We start from the raw sequence: 22504 nt of genomic DNA, 5'->3' as shown, positions 1-22504 counted from the left end.
AGAGTTTAAACTTTAACACGCTGATGCCTCACAGCTGGCTCACATTTGGATGTGGCTTACATGACACATACTGCAGCAACAGCATCAACATGTTAAATTTAACTATTATTATTGTTTCTACACCAGCATTTTATCTCCCCATATACTGAACAGTGCCTCAAAAAAACGGAAACTATTTTGAGCTACACTGAACCCCAGTTCAATGTCTGGCACCATATATGGTCCCTTAAGCACTGCAAGGAGTGATCCCTAAGCACAAACTCAGGAGTAGGCCTGAACACAGTAAGGTGGGGTTAAAAGATAAGGATATCTTCTATGTAAGGATCGAAAGAGATATATAAATACAAGTATAAAAATGTATTTTAAAATTATAAATGCTTATTATTACAGAATAATTCTATCCTCTTAAAAATTATACTGGAGGGTCTGGAGCACTGCAAGTAGGGCATTTGCCTTGCACATGGCCAACTCGGGTTTGATCCCCAGCATCCCATATGGTCCCCCAAGCACTGCCAGCAGTAATTCCTGAGTGCATGAGCCAGGTGTGACCCAAAAAGGAAAAAAAAAAATTATACTGGAAAAACTTTACAAAGTTTCTACTTTATAATCAAATTTTGTTATCTTTGCAATGTAATTACATCATTAAAACATCTTTGACATTCAGTTCTGGAGCATTCTGTCTACATTTTCCTCAATGTATCTTATGGATTTCATTGGTTTTTATGTTTGTTTGGGGGGGGAGCTTGGGGGGACGCATTTTGGGGGGTGATACTCAGCAGTGCTCAGAGTTTACTCCTAGCTCCATGCTCAAGAAACACTTCTGGCATGGCTCAGAACCATGTGTCACTAGAATCAAACCCAGATGGCTGTGTGCAAAGCAAGTGCCTTACCCCATGTATTATCTCTCCAGGCTGAGGTCTTGATCCACTTTAAATTAACTCATATATGGTGTGAGATATAAATCTCATTAATTTTTTTTTTTTTGCTCAGTTTTCCCAGCACCATTTGTTAAAGAAGCTATCCTTGCTCCACTCCATGCACACAGCAACTCTGTCATGGACTAGCTGTCCACAAATCTGAGGGTGTAGCAATAGGCTCTCAATTCTAATCCACTGATGTCTACTCTTATTCCATGCTATTTTGATTACTAAAGACTTACAGTATAGTTTAAATTCCTCTCAATTTCTCTTTTCTCAAAATAGTTTTGTCTACTTAGGGTGCTTTATGATTCTATGCAAATTTATTGGTGATCTTCAAAGTTCTTGATGAATTTTGATGGAATTGTATTTTTGGTATTTTGATAACAATCCTTTCAATCCATGAATATGAAATATTTTTCAATTTTCTTGTGTCCTCTTCTATTTCTTTCATAAAGGACATATTTTTCACGATATGGGCCTTTCATATCTATTGTTAACTTGATGCATGGTACTTGATATTTTGGGACTCTATTTTGAATGGAGTAATCTTTGTAATCTCCTTCTTCTAGTTCATTATTTGCATATAGGTGTCCAATAGCTTCCAATGATATGATTCCACTGGCAAAGATAATAGAAACAAAAACAATTAACAGAAATATAACTATATCATATTTAAAAAGTGCTTATATAGCAAAAGAAATAAAATATACTAAAGCACACCCTACTGAGTGGGAGAAGACAACTTCAGAATACATCAAATAAAGAACTAACATCAAGGATATGGGCTGGAGCGATAGCACAGCGGGTAGGGAGTTTGCCTTGCATGCAGCCAACATGGTCGAACCCAGTTCAATTCCTCTGCCCCACTCAGAGAGCCTGGTGAGCTACCAAGAGTATGTCGCCCGCATGGCAAAGCCTGGCAAGCTACCCGTGACGTATTCAATATGCCAAACACGGTAACAACAAATCTCATGATGGAGACGTTACTGGGCCCGCTCGACCAAATGGATGAATAATGCAAGGACTGTGATCAAAGATACGTAAAGCTCTCTCACAAAGCTCAACCTCAAAGAAACCAATAACCCCTTCAAAAAATAAGATATACACATCCGACAAGGGGTTGATATCAAGGATATACAAGGTACTGGTTAAACTCCACAAGAAGAAATCACCCAACCCCATCAAAAAATGGGGTGAGGAAATGAACAGGAACTTTCGCAAAGAAGAAATTCGAATGGCAAAAAGGCACATGAGAAAATGCTCTACATCACTAATCATCAGAGAGATGCAGATCAAAACCACAATGAGATATCATTTCACACCACAGAGACTGGCCCACATCCACAAGAACAAAAGCAACCGGTGCTGGCGCGGATGTGGCGAGAAAGGGACCCTCTTTCACTGCTGGTGGGAATGCCGGCTGGTCCAACCCTTTTGGAAAACAGTATGGACGACTCTCAAAAAATTAGAATTTGATCTGCCATTTGACCCAGCTATAGCACTCCTGGGAATATATCCCAGAGAGGCAAAAAGGTATAGTCGAAGTGACATCTGCAATTGTTTGTTCATTGCAGCACTCTTTACAATAGCCAGAATCTGGAAAAAACCTGAGTGCCCAAGAACAGATGACTGGTTAAAGAAACTTTGGTACATTTACACAATGGAGTACTATATAGCTGTTAGAAAAGATGAAGTTATGAAATTTACATACAAGTGGTACTACATGGAAAGTATCATGTTAAGCGAAATGAGTCAGAAAGAGCGGGATAGACACAGAAAGATTGCATTCATCTGGGGAACATAAAGCAACAAAAAGGGAGAGTAACACCCAGGAATGGCTGAGATTAGTACCAGGAATTTTGCTCCATGAATGGAAGGCCAGCCACAGGCTCTAGGTGAAAAGGAAGCTCAGACAGAGAAGAGAGTACCAAATGAAGGGTGTTGTGAGGGTCCTCCCAGGGTGGAAGAAGCATGCTAAAAGTAGTCGATAGACCAAACATGATTGCCACTCAAAGCCTCTCTTGCAAAACACAGTACCCAAAAGAAGAGAGAGAGAACAAGGGGGAATACCCTGCCACAGAGGCAGGATGGGACGGGGGGGGGGGGGCGGGGGGGGGAATGAGGGTGGAGGGGGGATGCTGGGACCCATGGGGATGGATGACGGGCACTGGTGGAGGGATGGGCACTTGATCATTGTATAACTGAAACCCAAGCACAAAATTTGTAAGCCTATAACTGTACCTCATGGTTTTTCACTAATAAAAAAAGAAAAAAAAACAGAAAAAAAAAGATATAAACAGATACTTTCACAAAGAGGACATATGGATGGTCAATACATATATGGAAAAATACTTAGTCACTTATTAGCCAGGAAATTCAAATCAAAACAAGAATGAGGTATCATCTCACACCACTGAGAAAGGCATATATAAAAAATATGAAAAAAACTAAATAAAATTTAAAGAGAACTAATATAGTTAACACAAAAAATTTACTACAAAAAATTAAATTAAAATAAAATAAAATTAAAAACATGGGGCTGGAGCGATAGCACAGTGGTAGGGCATTTGCCTTGCACACAGTCAGCCGTCAGCCCAGCCGAGCCAGGTTCAATTCCTCCGCCCCTCTCAGAGAGCCTGGCAAGCTACCGAGAGTATTCAATATGCCAAACACAGTAACACGAAGTCTCACAATAGAGACGTTACTGGGCCCGCTCGAGCAAATTGATGAACAATGGGGAGGACAGTGAGAGTGACAGTGAAAAACATGAGAAATGATGTTGGAGAAGATACGTTTTTTTTTTTAAATAAGAACCCTCATTCCCTTGTCTGGTTCAGCCTCATTGGAAAATAGTACAAAGATTTCGCAAAAAAGTAACATTAGAACTCCCACTTGACCTAGCTACTCTACTTCTGGGAATTTACCTTCAAAACATAACAACACTGATATGAAAAAGATATCTGTACAACTATGTTCACTGCAGTGCTTTGTACAATAGTGAGGCTATGGAAAAACCCAAATGTCCAACAACAAATGAACAAATGAATGGATAAATAAATTATGGTGTATAAATACAAAGGGCTAGAGCGATAGCACAGCAGTAGGGCATTTGCCTTGCATGAGGCAGGTTCGATTCTTCTCCCCTCTCAGAGAGTATCTTGCCCGCACGGCAAAGCCTAGGAAGCTACCCATGACGTACCCATGACAGTGAACAGTGGATATAAATACAATGGAATACTATGTAGTCATAGAAGAGGATGAAATTATGCAAGTCTGCTGCAACTTGGATGGAACTGGAAGGTAAGCTGAGTGAAGTAAGTTAGAAAGAGAAAGACAAATAGTGAATGCTCTCACTTCCCTGTGGTATAGAAAGTAGTTTAAGGAATGAAAGGGAACAGAAGGTATCGATGTAGGCAAATTCTTGGCCCTGGATTACAGAAGTAATATCAAGGAAGAGGGAGAAATGGAGAAAGGGAGAAGGGGGAGAGGGGGACTTAGAAAAAAAGATGGTAACTTAGGGGTATTGATCAGGAGCCTTGGACACTTTAGTCATTTAGAGATGAAGTTAAGTGTAATCATCAAAATCCTAAGTGTCAACATACTGTACACATGTATTCCCGACTATATTAATCAAATCCAAAAAGTGACTCTGATAAGGAGGTGGGATGGCAGTGTGTGTTAGGTCATTGATGGAAGGACACTGATTATAAGTTGGGAGCTGGAACATTGGATGCCTAGCACTCTATTATTTATTAACAGCACTGTAAATCACAGTGCCTAAACAAAAATATTTTTTAAAAATCATATTTTAGAGCTAGCACAGTAAGTCATGTGGTATTACACTCAGTCAACCTGAGTTTGATATGGTCCCCTGAGCAATACCAACAGTGGTCCCTAAGTACAGAGCTAAGAGTACGCCCTGGGATAGTTGGCTACGACTGAAAAGCAAGAAACTAGAAAGACAAAAATTAAAATTTTCAAGTATTTTTGGTAGGGATTTTTTTTAAAGTGACTCTTTCTTCAACACAATTGGCATTTTTATGTAAGATGAAATCCTTGATTTACTTCAATACTTCCTGAACTTCTGTAGTGCTAAGAATGTAAGATAAAATAAACCCAGGACATATGTTTTTTAAAAAGAGGGGTAAAGAAAGGATTCCTAGGATTCCTTATACCAAAGTCACTGAACTGTATCATTAAGGAGAAGAACCTACGAAACTTCATTTTCTAATGAGTATCTCAAGAAAAGTTACCAAGTTTGGAAAATTCATGATCTAGCAATAGCACAGCGGTAGGGCATTTGCCTTGCACGCAGCCAGCATGGCCGATTCAAGTTCGATTCCTCTGCCCCTCTCCGAGAGCCCGGCAAGCTACCGAGAGTATCTCGCCCGCACGGCAGAGCCTGGCAAGCTCCCCGTGATGTATTCGATATGCCAGACACAGTAACAATAAAGTCTCCAATGGAGACGTTACTGGGCCCGCTCGAGCAAATCGATGATCAACAGGAGGGCCTTTACTTTACTTACTTAATTAAATTGAAACTGAACACTGATATATTTAATATTTTATTCCTGAAATTGTATCCTAAAATAATGAAAAGTCAAGCAATGGAGTTAGTCAGAAAAGAAATTCTATTAATAAGAAACTAGTAAAATTCCCACCTATAGATCATAGGGAAATATAGATTTTTCTATATTCTATAAATACCATGTATTCTGAAGGAAATGAGTTTGCTGTCTTGTTTCATTTTGTTTTCCTCTATATATTTTGCTCAGTTTTGAAAGCAACAATCTAGAAACATCTCTTTAAAAAAGGTCAAAGACAACTAGACTAAAACTGCATGTTGAAAGTATAAGGATCTACTTCCAGCATCTGTACTGCAAACCATAATGCACAAAAGGAGAAAGAAGGGGGGGCTGGGCTGGGGGGTATAGGACAGAAACTGAGGGCACTGGTGATGAGAAATATACACTTGTGAAGGGAAGCGTGTTGGAACATTGTATGTTCAAAGCACAATCATGAAGAACTTTGTAACTATCTCACTATGAGTCAATAAAAAAATGTTTTTAAAAGGATAAATTTTAACCAACAAAAGAAACAAAAATTAAAAAGGTCAAAGACAAGCAAGTGGAAGCAAAGATAAACAAATGGGACATTAAATTAGGAAGCTTCTGTACCTCAAATAGAAACAATGATCAGAACACAAAGACAGCCTACAGAATGAGAAAAATTATTTGCCCACTACTCATCTTTACAGAAAAACAAATCGAACCCCATCAAAAAATGGGGAGAAGAGAGAGATGAACAGACACTTCCTTCAAGAAGAAACACAAAAGGCCAAAAGGCACATAAAAAAAATTCTCTGCATCACTAATCATCAGAGATGCAAATCTGAACAACAATATAACCTCACACCAAAAAGAAGTGCACACAACAAAATGTAACACAATGAAAAGAACAAGAACAACTAGTTTTGGTGTGGATTTGTGGGGGGAGGGGCAAGGGACTCTCAGTCACTGCTAGTGGGAATGTTGGCTGATCCAGCCTTTCTGGAAAATTATATGAACTTAACTTAAAAACTTAACTTAACTTAAAAACTTAACTTAAAAACTCCTTAAACTTAAGGACTTAAACTCCTTAAACTTAAGGACTTAAGAACTTAAAAGCTCCTTAAAAAACTAGGAATTGAGCTTCCATTTGACCCAGCAACTCCACTTCTTAGAATATACCCCAAGGGCTCAAAAACAAAAGGAAAAGACATTTGCATCCCTAAGTTCCTTGTGGCACTATACACAATAGCCAAAATCTGGAAACAACCTAAATGTCCCAAGAACAGATGACTGAATAAAGAAAATATGGTACATATACACAATAGAATATTACTCAGTCATAAAAAAATATAAAATCATACAATCTGCTGCAGCCTGGAGGAACTTCAGAGTGTAACATGCTGAGTGAAGTTGCTAAGAGGGAGAAGAACCAACACAATGTGGGGTATAAAGAAACATAATAGTAGAATAATAAATGCCAAGAGACAATGGATAGGAAGAACATGAAAATTGGTATCCAGTAGGGAACATGCCACATGGGGGAAGGAGGCCTAGGGAATATAATAGAAACCCGGGTATGTTGGAGGAAAGTGTGTACTCCGTTGGTCTGTGACAAGTAGCACTATAAGATGGAACCCTTTTGATTATGTCCTGCTTATTTAATCTGAACTTCATACAAATCATATGTCACTACTCCCCAGCTTGCACTGAAACTGTAAAAACTGAGGAGACTCTGCCAACCATCCTAGCCCTGTACTGACCTAAATAAAATAGAAGTCATTGGAATATGCAGTCACCTTGCAAGACTAGAAAATAAACCTTGGGTGACCATTCATTACCAATGGATCCTAGGTAAATGACAGCTAAAAAAGAGTGACCCTCTTACTCCCCACTTCAATATAAGCTGCACTATGAGATGCCTTGAGGATCACTCCTTGTCAAGCAGTGAACAAATGCTATCCAAGAGACAGCATATCATTCCTTCTCAACTAGAAGAGGAGGGTGATTATGGAGAAGGGAACTAAATAATGGTATTCTTTTGATTTTATCCTGGGCATAATCCCTAGTAACTGATACAATGAAACTGATCAGAATCAAAATAAAAGTTCTTTGAGTCACCATAAGACACACACACAGAGAGAGAAAGAGAGACAAAGAGACGGAGATACAGAGACAGAGAGACTGAGACAGAGAGAGAGAAAGAGAGAGAGAGAGAGAGAGAGAGAGAGAGAGAGAGAGACAGAGAAGAAAAGTAGAAAAATGTCTGCCATAGAGGAGGGCTGGTAGGGGCGCAAGAAGTGGACATTGGTGGTGGGAAGTGTTCACTGGTGAAGGGGCAGGTGTTGAAACTTTGTATGACTGAAATCCAATCATGAACAACTTTGTATCTCATTGTAATTCAATTTAAAAAAGGAAAAAAAGTTCTTTGCTTCAAGAGTCAAAATAAAGTGCTGAATACTACCTGTTTGACTGGCCTTAAGGTAGTATATAAGTAGTAAAGACCAAAAGATCTCTAAAAGATTCTGAAAACTACAATGGAAACAAAGACAACAAAAATGGATAATAGAGACATGAGTTCTGTATCAAACATGTTGACTATTAAAATGGAAGGTGTCAACAGAAATCAGAATTTCATAACAACAATCTCAAAATGTTTAAGATACAACCCAAAATTGCTCATCATACCAACAACTAGGAAAAAATGAAGTTAAACCAAAATAGACAATCAATAGAAACTAAAACTGAGTTGATGCAGATGTTAAAAATAGCTGACATTAATTTTCAAAGTTTTCAGAACAACAACAACAAAAGTTATCAGAACGAAACAAACAAAAAAAATCCAAAAATTATATAACATCTAAACAAATAGGTAAGTACAAGTCTCGGCAAACAAAAAATATAAAGAAAATTAATTACTTTAGGCACCAGGATCCCTTAAAAGAGCTCACAGCACTTGCCTCAAAATTATCAACAAGAGGGAAGGGGTTAAGTATTAAAATGAAATAAAATAAATGAGGGACCAGGGACATGATTGAGTGATAGAGTGCAATACCTCCCAAGATAAGGACCTCCGTTTGATCCCCAGCACTGCACACCCCTTCCCTACGCTGGATGTGGCCCTGGTGGCCCCTAAAAGCTTTGGGCCCAGGCACAACCAGGAATAGTCTCTATAAAAATTAAGAAATGTGGTACCACAGCACTGACAGTAGTAATCTCTGAGTTCAGAGACATAAGTAAATACTACAGGTGTGGCCCAAACACTTCCTGGTATGGCCCAAAACTCCAAAAATAAAATGAAACTGAATAAAGAAATAAGTTAACTTATTGAATGGGCTCACTAGAAGAGAGAATACAGAAATAAAAATGAAGGTGTCTACCAGTGAGGAGAGGGAAGAGGACACCCTGGTAATAGTGTGATGCTGGAATGATGCATGCATACAAAGTATAAATAACAGGCAAACCTGGTATGTCAACAAAAATGGTAAAAAAAGATTGCAATGAATCTAAAAGAAGTAAAACTTATCCAATCTGAACAAAAGAAACCATTTTTTTTAAATCACCATATTCTAGGAAAGCTAGGGGACAAAGACAAATATCTCATCTTTGTTTCTTCAGACTGATAAGGAGCTGAAAATTATTTAGAGAGAAAATGGCTTTAAATTTCTGAAATGCATTTTTTAAAAAATCCTATAGATAAAAAGTTGTGCAAAAATTCAAAGAACTTCATTTTGTAGAACCTAGTAATTTATAAAAATGAACAATCTTGAAAGCAACCAGAAAACAATACAAACCTGTAGCAGAGCAATGATTTAAATTTCAGATCAGAAATCAAACAGATATGCTAGAGGAAGTGATGAAGATTTTTCAAGTGCTAAGAAAAATACTGTTAACCGAGACTTAGTCTATAATCAGCATAGATACCTTCAGTAATGCAGGAAAATGATGACATTTATAAAGGAAAATCAAGAGAATCTGATGTCAGCATACCTGCTCTAATAAAAGATTTATGAAAGAAACTTTTTCAGACAGGAAAGCAAACAGAATAAAACATAAACATTAGGAATGAAGAGATATCAAGAAACGAATACCAATAAAGAAATACCAGACACAAATGTACATTAAATATAATTGGCAATTCTCTTCACTCTTCAGTTTTGTAAATTGTGGTTGTTGAAATAATAAATAAATAAATAAATAAATAAACTGTAAGTCTGAGTTACCTGCCAAACTATAGAGAAATACTGAGAGGACTATATGATAATGGGATAAAAGGTGTGACTAATGCTGATTATTCTACTTGAATTAGCAGAATTTTGATAAGACTACTAAACTATGGTAACAATGAATATCATAATACCTTAATCACAAAGAAAAGGGTCAGGAAGGTATCTCAAAAGGTTGGAGCACATGTTCCACATGCAGCATCTCTGGAATGGATCCCAGCACTAATGGTCCCTTGTGTACTACCAGACTGAGCCCTGAACACTGAGCATGAAAAGCTCCAAAGCATGACAGGGTGTGCCCCACCGCCACAGGAGAAAGAAAGAAAGAAAGAAAGAAAGAAAGAAAGAAAGAAAGAAAGAAAGAAAGAAAGAAAGAAAGAAAGAAAGGAAAATAATCACAAAGAGTGAAAAATACTGTAGAAAGATATATAAGAAACTCAAAAGTACAACAGGAAAAGAGTAAAAAGGCAAGAGCAAAGGAAGGAATGTGCAAAATAATAAACGAACATTTGGGGCTAGAACAAAAGTACAGAGGGTAGGGTGGCTTGCCTTGCATATGGGATCCATAGCATCCCATAAGGTCCGACCGAGTCCATTAGGAGTGATTCCACAGAGTGTAGAGTTAAAAGTAACCTCTGAGGAGCTGGAGTGATAGCACAGTGGATAGGGCATTTGCCTTGCACACAGCCGAGCCGGGTTTGATTCCCAGCATCCCATATGGTCCTTTGAGCACCTCCAGGAGTAATTCCTGAGTGCAGAGCCTGGAGTAACCCTGTGCATCGCCAGGTGTAACCCAAAAAGCAAAAAAAAAAAAGTAACCCCCGAGTATGACAGGATATGGCTCAAAAACCAAATAACATAGTAAGCTAGAGCATTTAAGCTGGAACATAACATAAATAACAATAAATGTAGCACTATAGCACTGTCTTCCCATTGTTCACAGATTTGCTCAAGTGGGCACTAGTAACGTCTCCACTGTGAGACTTGTTACTGTTTTTGGCATATCGAATATGCCACAGGGAGCTTGCCAGGCTCTGCTGTGCAGGCGGGATACTCTCAGTATCTTGCTGGGCTCTTTTGAGAGGGATGGAGAAATCGAACCCAGGTCAGCCGCGTGCATGGCAAACGTCCTACCTGCTGTGCTTTTGCTCCAGTCCAACAATGAATGTAAATGGTTTCAATATATCAGTTGAAAGTTTATTTAAGTCAGTTTAATAAAGCATGACACAATTATATACTGTTTACAGAAACACAATTCAGATTTAGTAACAAAATGGATGGGGTTTGAAAGCAAAAATATAAAGGTATATCCACAAACACTAATCTAAGTTGACATGAATACATTACTATAAAAATAGAATTAGAGGCAAAAAATTGCCTGCACAGAGAGGAAGATCAGATTACACAGTCAATTTTTCAGAAACAGAAACATTACTAATCATTCATGGACTTAAGGAACCAAGCTTGAAAATACACAAGTAAAAAAGATAAAATAGGGGCTGGAGATATCATACAGTGGGTAAGGCACTTTTGCATACAGCTAGCCAGGGTTCAACTGACAGCACTATACCCCAAATCACATCAGGAGTGATCCCTGAGCACAGAGTCAGGAGTAAGCCCTGAGCACCACTGGGTATAGTGCAAAAAATAATAATAATAACATCTAAATATCTTCTGAAAGTATTCCTACTTATCTACCCACCCACCATACAAAATAATCTTATAAATGACACTAGTATTTTACTTATCATTATAAATTTTAAAAAGTTAATTTCTTGGGCCAGGACTCATCAGGAGAGTACTTGCCTAGTATGTGTGAGACACTGGATTCAACCCCAACAACAGAAAAATAAATCTTTCAAGAATATTTAAATGCATATAGATAATAAAATTGAGAGTTCAATTACTTTCTACTAAATATTTCCCCTAAAGTAAGATAAAACACATTTATAAATTCAGACCTTCAGGATCTAACTCTTAGGCCATTTGGGTCCACGTTTCTGATAACAGTTGAATATATGTTTCTGTAATTCACCCTTAAAAAGTGATGATGCAAATTCAAAAGGAATTCAACTCAGGGATCCTTGGCCCATGCACCAAATTTTAAAAGCTTAATAAAAAAAATAAATAAATAAGGCCCTCCCGTTGATCGTCGATTTGCTCAAGCAGGCCCAGTAACGTCTCCATTGGAGACTTTGTTGTTACTGTGTCTGGCATATCGAATACTCTCGGTAGCTTGCTGGGCTCTCCGAGAGGGGCGGAGGAATCGAACTCGGGTCAGCCATGTTGGCCGCTTGTAAGGCGAACGCCCTACTGCTGTGCTATAACTCCAGCCCAAAAAAGCTTAAAAGCTTAGCACTGATATTTATTAGTAATAATACTGAAAACATGTTTAAGACTATATTCTGGAAGACACAATAATTCAAACAAGTGAGGGGGAATTAGATGTCCAGACTTTCTGGGTTTGGATTAAATGTTATATTACAACATAACAAGTTAAATACTACATATCTTTGCCTTGTGTTTTTGTTGTTGTTGCTGTTTTTAACACAAAAAAGTTTTGAGCCTATGTGTATACCCAAAAGTATTTTATAATACACTCTCAATACGCATTAAATGTATTTCTACCCTACATAGCCCCATGGACTGTTTTAGGATAAAATGTATGTTCATATTCCAAACATAAGGAAGCTGTTAAAAACTATCAGGGGGCTGGAAAGATAGTACAGCAGGAAAGGCTTGCACACAGCCAACCCAGGTTCAATCCCCTACAATCTATAAAATCTTCCGAGTCCCATCAGGAATGATCACTGAGTACAGAGCAGGACTAAGCCCTGATCACCACCACCGCCCCCATCCCCTGCCAGAACTAATAAAAATTATCACCTATTTTAACATAATAATATACTCCAAAGAACTTACAAGACTGGGGCTGGAACGATAGATAGCACAGTGGGCAGGGCATTTGCCTTGCACACGGCTGACCCGAGTTCTATTCCCAGCATCCCATATGGTCCCTTGAGCACCACTAGGAGTAATTCCTGAGTGCAGAGCCAGGAGGAACCCCTGAGCATCGCTGGGTGTGACACAAAAAGCCAAAAGAAAAAAAAAAGAACTTAGATTACCTAATTTATTTGGATCAAAAAAACCTTTATTGAAAGAAATCGCAGGGAAGAAGCAAGAGGAGGAAAAAAGGGAAGTAATGGGGGAAACAGGGCTGGGGGACTTGAGTATACTGGTGATGTGGGAGAGTGGTACCACTATAAATCCAAAGAAACGATTCAACACTGAAATCATGAGACCTAAACTACAACCACCAAACTTTGAAACATGCCTATAAAAATGGAAGGGAGCCAGGAGGTGCATGGAAACTGGTCAATGGAAGCTGACAATGATGGTGGGATACGTATTAGACTACTGTATGCCTAAGACTCATTTATCAATAATTTTGTAAATCACAGCTCTGTAATTAAAAGGTAAAGGTAAAGGCCCTCCCGTTGATCATCGATTTGCTCGAGCGGGCACAGTTAACGTCTCCATTGGAGACTTTGTTGTGACTGTGTCTGGCATATCGAATACGTCACGGGGAGCTTGCCAGGCTCTGCCATGCAGGCGAGATACTCTCGGTAGCTTGCCGGGCTCTCCGAGAGGGGCGGAGGAATCGAACTCGGGTCGGCCATGTTGGCTGCGTGCAAGGCAAACGCCCTACCGCTGTGCTATTACTCCAGCCCTTAAATTAAATTGAATTTTGAAGGTTAAAGGTATTTTTAAAAACTTTTTCTGAGATTTATCTCAGTGTTCAAAGCATTTGATAGTTTATAAAATTTAATAAACATTTGATCTAAAAAAGACATGATCAATAACAGATTAGTCACTGTCACTGTCCTCCCGCTGTTCATCAATTTGCTTGAGCGGGCATCAGTAACGTCTCCATTGTGAGACTTTGTTGTTACTGTGTTTGGCATATCAAATACATCACGGGTAGCTTGCCAGGCTTTGCTGTGCTGGCGAGATACTCTCGGTAGCTTGCCAGGCTCTCCGAGAAGGGGTGGAGGAATCAAACCCGGGTCGCGGCTGTGTGCAAGGCAAATGCCCTACCAGTTGTGTTATCGCTCTAGCCCAACAGATTAGTAAAACACTCAAAATTAAAATACTCAGAACTGGTGAGATCATGCAGGAGTTAAGGAACTTGCCTTGAATGCAACTAGCCCTGGATCCAATACATGATAGAAACAGGATGAAAAAAATACTAGTTTTTCTCAGTAATACCTTCATATTGCTAATGGATGTCAGGTAAGGGGAATTTGATCAAAGAATATAAGCATCCTCAAGTCAGAGAATCAAAGGTTTTCCCAACAGCTATTAAGATTTTCGAACACTTCTTTCTTAGAGCCATTAAGTGAGGAAATACATCAACATCTCCCTTGGGAAAATAAGATGCCATCTAGAATGCCAGACTATTCTAGAAAATTACACTAAACAACTGAAAATTAAAAAAAAAAAATCTACCAGTAGCATCTAAATCAGGAAAGTTAAGATTTCAGATCCAATAGAAAACAAATCATATCTAAGATAAAGAACTCAAGAATCCTTAAAACTAATTCTTAACCAGAAACAATAGTCTCTGGTCTCATTCTCCATATTTTCTAATATAGAGGCTTCATAAATACAAATCAAGTGATATACTTCTATTTAAATGTTAACATGCTTTTTAATTAAAAATTACTTCTTAGTGCTAGGGGTAAAAATAATATGGTCCCTTTTTCATAAAAAAAAAATCTCAAAAACTACTAGAAATGAGGCAGAGAATCACAAACTTCATCTCCATCCCTATCCACATAGGAAACACCCAAAACCTCACTATTAGAGAAAGACCATCGCATGTAGGAAAGCTAGAGAGTTATATCCAAACAAAATAAATATCTGGTTTAGAGCTTCATACTTCAAAATGATCACAATTCAGTTAAAGCACATCACTAGACAAAAAGAGAAATCCAACAATTCCTTTTTAAAACTATGAAGAGCTTTTACATATTCCATTGGGCATTACTGAGACAAAGGCAAGTTAGGACTTTCTAACTGGTCAGTATCTAACAAAACTAAATAAGAACTATATTAAACAAGTAGTTAAATAAGAATGGGTTTTTCACACACACTTGGAAACAGTAGTCAGTCAGAAACAACACGTTTATTTGTAGTACCAAAGATCACCAATGACTGTGCCAGGAACTTCACCAGGCATATGGGGTGGTGCCAGAGACTAACTCACAACCTCTTGTATGAAAGATAAGCACTCAGCATTCAGAGAGATAGCACAGGGGTTAAAGCACTTGCCTTGAACACAGCTGACCGTGGTTAGATCCCTGACATCACATATGGTCCCCTAAGCACCGCCAGAGGCCACTCCAGAGTACAAAGCTAGGATTAAGCCCTGAGCACTTGCTGGGAATGGCCCCAAAACAAAGATAAGTGCTCAACCACTGACCATCCCTTGGTCCTAAGGACTAAGAATCTAGGCAAAAACACTACCTAAAACTGAAGGAAGAGCTTTTCTTCAAGCCCTTCTCTCACTTGAATACATAACTTGCTGGCTTATCTGTCTCTTTGCTTCCTTGTTTTCACTTGAGAAGTCAATTATTCTCTCTTGAACATGTATCTCCTCTTTCCCTTTGTATACATCAAAGTTTTGCTCCATAACTGTCTTGCTACATAAAAATAAATATAAGGAAGGGGATAAGGAAATCAGTAATACAGATAGTAGAGTAATACCTGTGAAGTATTTTAGGGGAAAATAAGTATGACTCAGGTATTTATAATAGGATAGCAATAGATTTTAGTATTACAGTTGAATACTATTGAATATGCAAGATACCAAGAACTACTGTTCCTATGAATTGTTCTTAAAGAAAATACTAGTTCAAAGTTCAATGATCTAAAAGATGAAGGAAAAAAATATAATTACTGGCAAAAGGACAGGTTTTCAATTTTTTTTAAACCAAATGCTAAAGAAAAAATACTGTACACATGTGCAAAAAATACTTCACTATGTGTAACCAACAAAAAATAGAAGAGGAAATGGTCAGAGGTATGTTTGCACTTTTAATAGTGCACTGCTTTTCCTTCACACCCGGCCGAGGTCACCAGTTGCTCCCCACGAGCGGCTCTCCGGCAGGGCCACGGCCCCAGAAGCACAGAGACCAATCTCTTAATTATCTGACTCTCAGTAGAAATACTTGCAGGGTTAATAAATAAAACAGCAGAAATCCAAAACCGCGCGGCCACAATAGCGGTCGCGCAACATCATTTAATTCTTGAAACCAGCTGTAGAAAGCAGATCATTTCACAATGCTTTTTCAGCATGGCTGAGTTTGGGCAGAGGGGTAAAGTCTAAATAATAATGGTGCAACTTTTATCAAAACAATGAAGCTAGTAAAAGTAGACAGAGTGTTAACTAGAATTCATCTACCCCACAGACATTGGGGGGGGGTTGGGAGGTGGGGGTTTATTGGGGTTCTTCGTGGTGAAAAATAAGTATTGGTAAAGGGAATTGTGATTGATATTTGCATGACTGAGACCTACACTTGAAAGCTTTGTACTTTTTCCCACAGTGATTCAATAAATAAATAAATAAATTTTAAAAAATAGTGCACTGCTTTAAGATATTTTACATGTTATAATTTAATTGATCTCTTAATCGCTTAACTGTAAACACTGGATAAATAAGCCTAATGCTATGGCATATAGAGTTAAGTAGCACTGTAGCAATGTCCTCCCATTGATTTGCTCAAGCAGGCACCAGTAACATCTCCATTGTGAGATGTTACGGTTTTTGGTATATCGAATACGTCACAGGTAGCCTGCCAGGCTTTGCCATGCGGTGGACTACTCTCGTAGCTTGCCAGGCTCTCCGAGAGGGGCGGAGGAATCAAACCCAGGTTGGCCCCGTGCACGGCAAATGCCCTACCCACTATGCTACCGCTCTGGCCCAGAGTTAAGTATACTTATTAAAAGAAAAACTTTTAGATCACAAAACAAAACTATGTAACTACTAGGCCCCCCTGCCTCCACCATCTTTAAAGGATGGAATTGAAATACAGGCAAACTCTATGTTCAAAATGTTCAAATGTTCAAAATGATACATATTAAACACACAGGATATCCACTGTAACATTGTAAGTACAATATCTGAAAACAATCTGAATGTCCATCCTCTAAGCCCTAGTTAGATAAATGTTTATTTGATGGAATACAATGTAGTTATTAAAAGAATGGGGCAATAACTATGTAGTACTATGAAACAACTGAATCAATAAAGCATAGAGGCTGGGGGCTGAAAAGATAGTATAGCAGGTAGGGCGCTTGCCTTGCATGTAGCTGACCCAGGTTCAATCCCCAGCACTCTACTGGTACCCTGAGCCTCACCAGGAGTGATCTCTGAGCAGAGCCAGGAGCAAGTCCTGAGCACCACTGGGAGTGGCCCCAAACTCAGCAATAACAAAAAAGCATAGTGGTTTATAGTAAGAATTCTTTGTAACCAGATTGTTGGAGTTTAAATTTCAACTTCACAAATTACTAGAATGCTGTTTAAAAGTTCAGCATCTTATCACGAAGGAGACAGTAATATAACTTAGCTCCATAATGAAGATAAAAATAACAAAACATTTGTTAAAACAAGGTTTTAAACAAAGACTGTGTGTTAGATGTTCTATTTAGCACAATTCTGTCATGTCATTTATGAAAATAAAATCTGATGATATACATATTATATATGTGTGATATATACATATATATTGATATATACATATATATATATACATACAAGTATCTGAGAAAGTACATTCATAACTGGTAGTGGCAACCCGGAAAAGAAAATGAGGCAAAAGTGGTTTCATGGTGAGAGTTATTTGTTCAACACACCTATTTTTACAAAATAGATATTTATATTACCTTTAAAAAATTTAAGGATTCTAGGATAAAAATACAGTACCACTTGCCAGTTTAGTAGCCAGTGTACTGTGCCTAATGTACATTTACTTAATTAAAAAATCAAATATAGCAAACTCTGAAACTAGTACAGATGACCAAGAATCTTACAGGTTTCATATACTTGTGTTAAATACAACTGGGTTATAAAATATTAAAGGAGTTTATTTCTGGAGACACTGTAAGACATGAAAATAAAAGTATTCACAGTAATGTCTATATAGATAGTAAAACGCTGGAAATAACCAACATGCACATCAGTATTATAGTACCATGCCATACAATGGAATATTATACATTTAAAATAGCATATATGTACACAAAATGTAGTGTATGCATAGTCATAATGTAACATAAACACTACATTATGGGCTCTTTCTATACAAAAATAGATATACTTCAATCCTTTCCACTATTTTTCTGTTACAGTAATGCCCAAACTATAATCTCTTTTAACAACTGCAACTCGAGTTGTTTCTATTCCTTGTTTACTCATATCAGTACAATTCATTGAGCATTCAGATCTTCAAACATAGGATCTAGCACTTATATAAGGTGGACTCCTGAAAGAAAAACTGGTCAAAGCTAATATATTTTATTATTATTTATATGTATAGGTAGTTCAAACTGCCTTCTTGCAAAAAGATTGCATCAAGTTATACCTTCCCGTTCTTGTTTATTCACTGTCACTGTCCTCCCGTTGTTCATAGATTTGCTCGAGCAGGCCCAGTAACGTCTCCATTGGAGACTTTGTTGTTACTGTGTTTGGCATATCGAATACATCACGGGGAGCTTGCCAGGCTATCTTTTTATTTTCATTTACCTGATAAATCAAGTATCTTATGTCCTTGATTAGTGAGTGGAAATTCTTTCCTTTTCTATCTCTGAAATAGTCAGACAAAAAAAAAAAAACAGACAATAGCTATGTATGTTAAACCCACATGGTGGTCCTAATTTTTCCTAACTTGCCAATATTTAATAATTGGGAGCTTCATACAAAAATCCATGTCTGCATTTCTCGCTTAAAAAAATCAAAGGAATAACCCACATGTTGGCTCTAATTTTTCTTAGTTTGCCAATATTTAATAATTGAGAACGTCATACAAAAATCCAGTTTGAATTTCTTAAAAAAAAAAAAATCAAAGGAGTTTGACAGCAAGGGTCAGTATTTCTTCATTTCAAAAGCCACCTGCTGGTGCCAGAGAGACAGCACAGCAGCTAAAGCACTTACTATGCATGCCCCTGGCTCAGATTCGATATCCAGCACCACAAAAGGTTGCCCGAATCCCACCAGGATTGAGGCCTGAGTGTAGAGTCAGGAGTAAAGTAACCCCTGAGTTCCACATGGTGTGTCCAAAAAACAAGACCAAAAAAAATTGTATTTAGTGGTAGGAAGCCTTGAGTAGGCTTCTGATCTTGTAATATTCTTTTCTCTTTGGATTAGATATTTGGGGCTACAACAAGCAGGTCTACTTCCAGTGCTGCTGAGGAGATAGGGAGTCATTCCTGGTGGCACTTGGAGGACCACATGCTAGTGCTAAGAGATGGAAGGTAAGCTTCCTACAAGTAAAATTATCACTTTGGGCTACCTTCCCAGTCTCAATATTCCATTTTTTTAGCTGCTTCGTGGCTACTCAGGTTTGCTGACTTAAGTATAAATTCATCAAGCTATATAATCAGTTTGTTACAATTTTCTGATGCATGTGCACTAAGATTCAATACATTTATTTTACAAAAACTTCATCAATGTCAGCAAAGTATTGACAGCATATGGATAATATCCCAATAAATAATGGTTTGTTGACTTCTTCAAAAAAGAATCAGTAATCGCTAAGTACCATTATTATGGAACAAACACTTGTTTCACATTTATATAGCCTGTTTTAGACTATAGAAAGACTCGTGGGCCAGGGAGCAGTACAGGGGTAACGTATTTCCCATGAATACAGATTGATCCCCAGCACCACATACGGTCCCAGCCAGGAATAATCTCTGAGCACAGAGCCACGAGTAAACCCTGGGCACAGTTCAGTGTAGTCCCCAAAACCAAAATGGATTCTGGTCCAGAGAGACATACGGTAGGCAAGGAACTTGCCTTGCACATGGCCGACCTGGGTTTAATCCCTGGCACCTCATATGATCCCTCAAGCCACCAGGAGTGAATTCTGGATACAAAACCAAGAGTAAGGCCTGGGCACTGTCAGGTGTGACCCAAAAACAAACAAAGGATTCATACTCAACTAATTTTGCCTTTTGTTGACATTTATTAAAATAATATGTATATGACATATTTGGGGGATTTAAGTATGTGACATTTGTTTCTATATATCTAATAGCAAAAATCTTCCTATAAGAGTAAAATTTTAAAATGCATCAGTTGTCAAGCCTAATTTAGTTAACTTTATCAAATGATTTTCCCATCAGCTGCTACTAAATACTAAAAAGCAACCCTTGTTTCTATTTTTATAAATACATAAAATGAAATTTTCACTTTTTATAATTGAATACATTAAACCAAACTAGTTACAAATTGCTATACAGTATGTACTGCCCTGTAACTATAAACGTATATATGATTCCCAGAGTTTATAGAAGCTTTGATGTAAAATTTCTTATCTCACAGAGATAAATCATTTAGTGACATGCAGGTATCAAATATTATATTATGCCTGAAAGAAAAAGAAACTATTACTTGGGGGCCAAAGAGATAGTACACTGGGTAAGGCACTTGCCTTGTCCATTCAGTCAACCAAAGTCCAATCCCCAAATCCTACCAGGAGTGATACCTGAGTGCAGAGCCAGGATTAAGCCCTGGCATTAGACAGGTATAACCCCCGACCAACTTACTTTGTGAAATAATAATCTTCAAGATCTTGCTACAAGCTCATGTGCTGCACAAGCACAAATGCTACCTGTGTCCATGTGTTGCTATCAAGCACACGTAGTGCCTGTGCCCAAGCACGTGTCATCCACATCTCCCCTACTGAGATGTGTACTTTCATATTTGATGCTGGTATATGTATGAAGTTTCCTCTCCACTCTGGAAAAACCTGTGTTCTCTCAAGTGTTTTTTTTTTCCTCTCTCCTCCCTCCCCCCCACCATCTTTCTCCCCACACCCCTTTCCTCAAAAGAAAAAAACTTAAAAATAAGAAAAATATTGATTTTCTTGAATTGAATTTCTACAAAATTATGATTTAAAATTTAAATCAAATTGAATTTTAAACGTTAAAGACATTAAAAAAAAAACCTTTGAGATTTATCTCAGTGTTTAAAGTGCTCAAAGTATTTAGTAGTAAACATATTGTCACAGACACTGATAACTTATAAAAATCCAATAAAAATTGATCTAAAAAACAGACAACTACACTCTGGAACAATAAAACAGTAAATTCCATTGTTTTTTTACATTAGTTTCTAATCTATTTCTAATCAATGTTAGGTTCAATAGTCTGACACAACACAGAGTTGAGATTGAACAGCTCTGGGAGGAAAAAATATTTCCACTGAATACTTTTAAGTATTTTAAGACCTGCACACAAGTATCATGTAAACGTATTAGTCATCAAACTTTTAAAATAAGAATTTTAACAATTTTGACAAGAGTTAAATTGTTTTTGTATTTTCAAAAGAGTGACTCTATTTTTCTCCTTGCCAGGGCAGGGAGGAGTGGGGGAAGGGGAAGCAGAATGGGGACCACCCCAGATGTGCTCCTGAGCATAGGGCCAAAGGGTCACTCCACTTTACAAGGCAGTGTCTTGCCTAAATAAGGTGCTCTGGACTGGCAATGCAAATCCCTCATGTTCCTCAGGCATGGCAAAAGTAGAGGCTACCAGGGCTGTATGGCACACAGAGCTGGATGGAGGATCGTGTATGCTGCGGATGGAACTTGGGACATGACCTTCATCCATATTCCATGACTCCATTTTTAGTCATATTTTTTCAAAACTGAAGTCAATACATTTAATGCTTTATTTGTGATCTAAAACATTATCACCTACTTAGGTCAAACACTCACTGACCATCACTACATTGCATCATCTTTAGGTCCTTAAGAACCAACACAGCATCACACCATTTGGGGGGTTTCAATACACTTTGTTCTTATCCCTAACACTCATGTTCCATGTGTACTACTATAAGCTATTATGTAACAGGAGGTGGAGAAATTAAAAAATACTGCAGCACTACAAACCTTTTTAGCATGCTGAGTTCCCACAGTTGCTTAGTGGGTGTTCTGAAACTAGGCCATATTTCTAGTATTAAGAATTTCAAATCATTATTTCCAAAGTACAGAAATAAATGTCTTCAGGATTAAATCATAAAACCTTACTATTTTAAGCTGCCTACTATATAAGCAGTATGCTATGAGATTAAAACTGTAATTAACACATTGTAGATAAATCAGTATTTGTTCTAACAACAAAATAACTAGATCTTCTACCTAGCTTTATATAGTCACAGAATTGAATAGATCACAACATTAAGATAAAATGTAATTTCTCTGAACCAGAACTAAAGCCATTTAATGAAATTCTCAATTCTTTATTTTTAAACAAATTAAGGTGGCCTAATCTGTCAAATTCTCCATATTTCTAGCAAACTAGTAATTACAATTTCCAATTTTATTTTCCCAGTACTGGTTACCAGGAAATAGAGACCATGCTCTCTTCACTAATACTTATATCATTTTGCAACAGGTATGTTTCCTTCAAAACTAATGAAAACCATGTTATTCAATTTTTACACATTTAATAGCTAAATAAATGGAAAGTATAAAATCTCTTCCACAAAATGTGGTTAATATTGTTATACACTGACTAATGGGGT

At 37.7% G+C, this 22504-nt stretch overlaps 1 protein-coding gene across 4 annotated transcripts in view; it reads right to left on the bottom strand.

Annotated features, from left to right (window-relative positions):
- Positions 1-22504, bottom strand: part of SHOC2 (SHOC2 leucine rich repeat scaffold protein) — a 67973-nt gene that overhangs the window by 36680 nt on the left and 8789 nt on the right. Inside the window, exon 1 of one of the 4 annotated variants that reach the window (XM_056120357.1) lies at positions 9828-9914. The exons of 2 other annotated variants lie outside the window; for them this stretch is intronic. The gene's annotated coding sequence lies outside the window, so the exon portion shown is untranslated. Of the gene's footprint in view, positions 1-890; positions 1139-9827; positions 9915-22504 lie in introns of those variants that run through there. One more of the 4 variants, XM_056120358.1, reaches the window with a different exon arrangement.

Source organism: Sorex fumeus, unplaced genomic scaffold, assembly GCF_029834395.1.
Source record: "Sorex fumeus unplaced genomic scaffold, SorFum_2.1 ptg000043l, whole genome shotgun sequence".
NCBI lineage: Eukaryota > Metazoa > Chordata > Mammalia > Eulipotyphla > Soricidae > Sorex > Sorex fumeus.
This window is presented reverse-complemented; position numbering and strand designations above follow the sequence as displayed.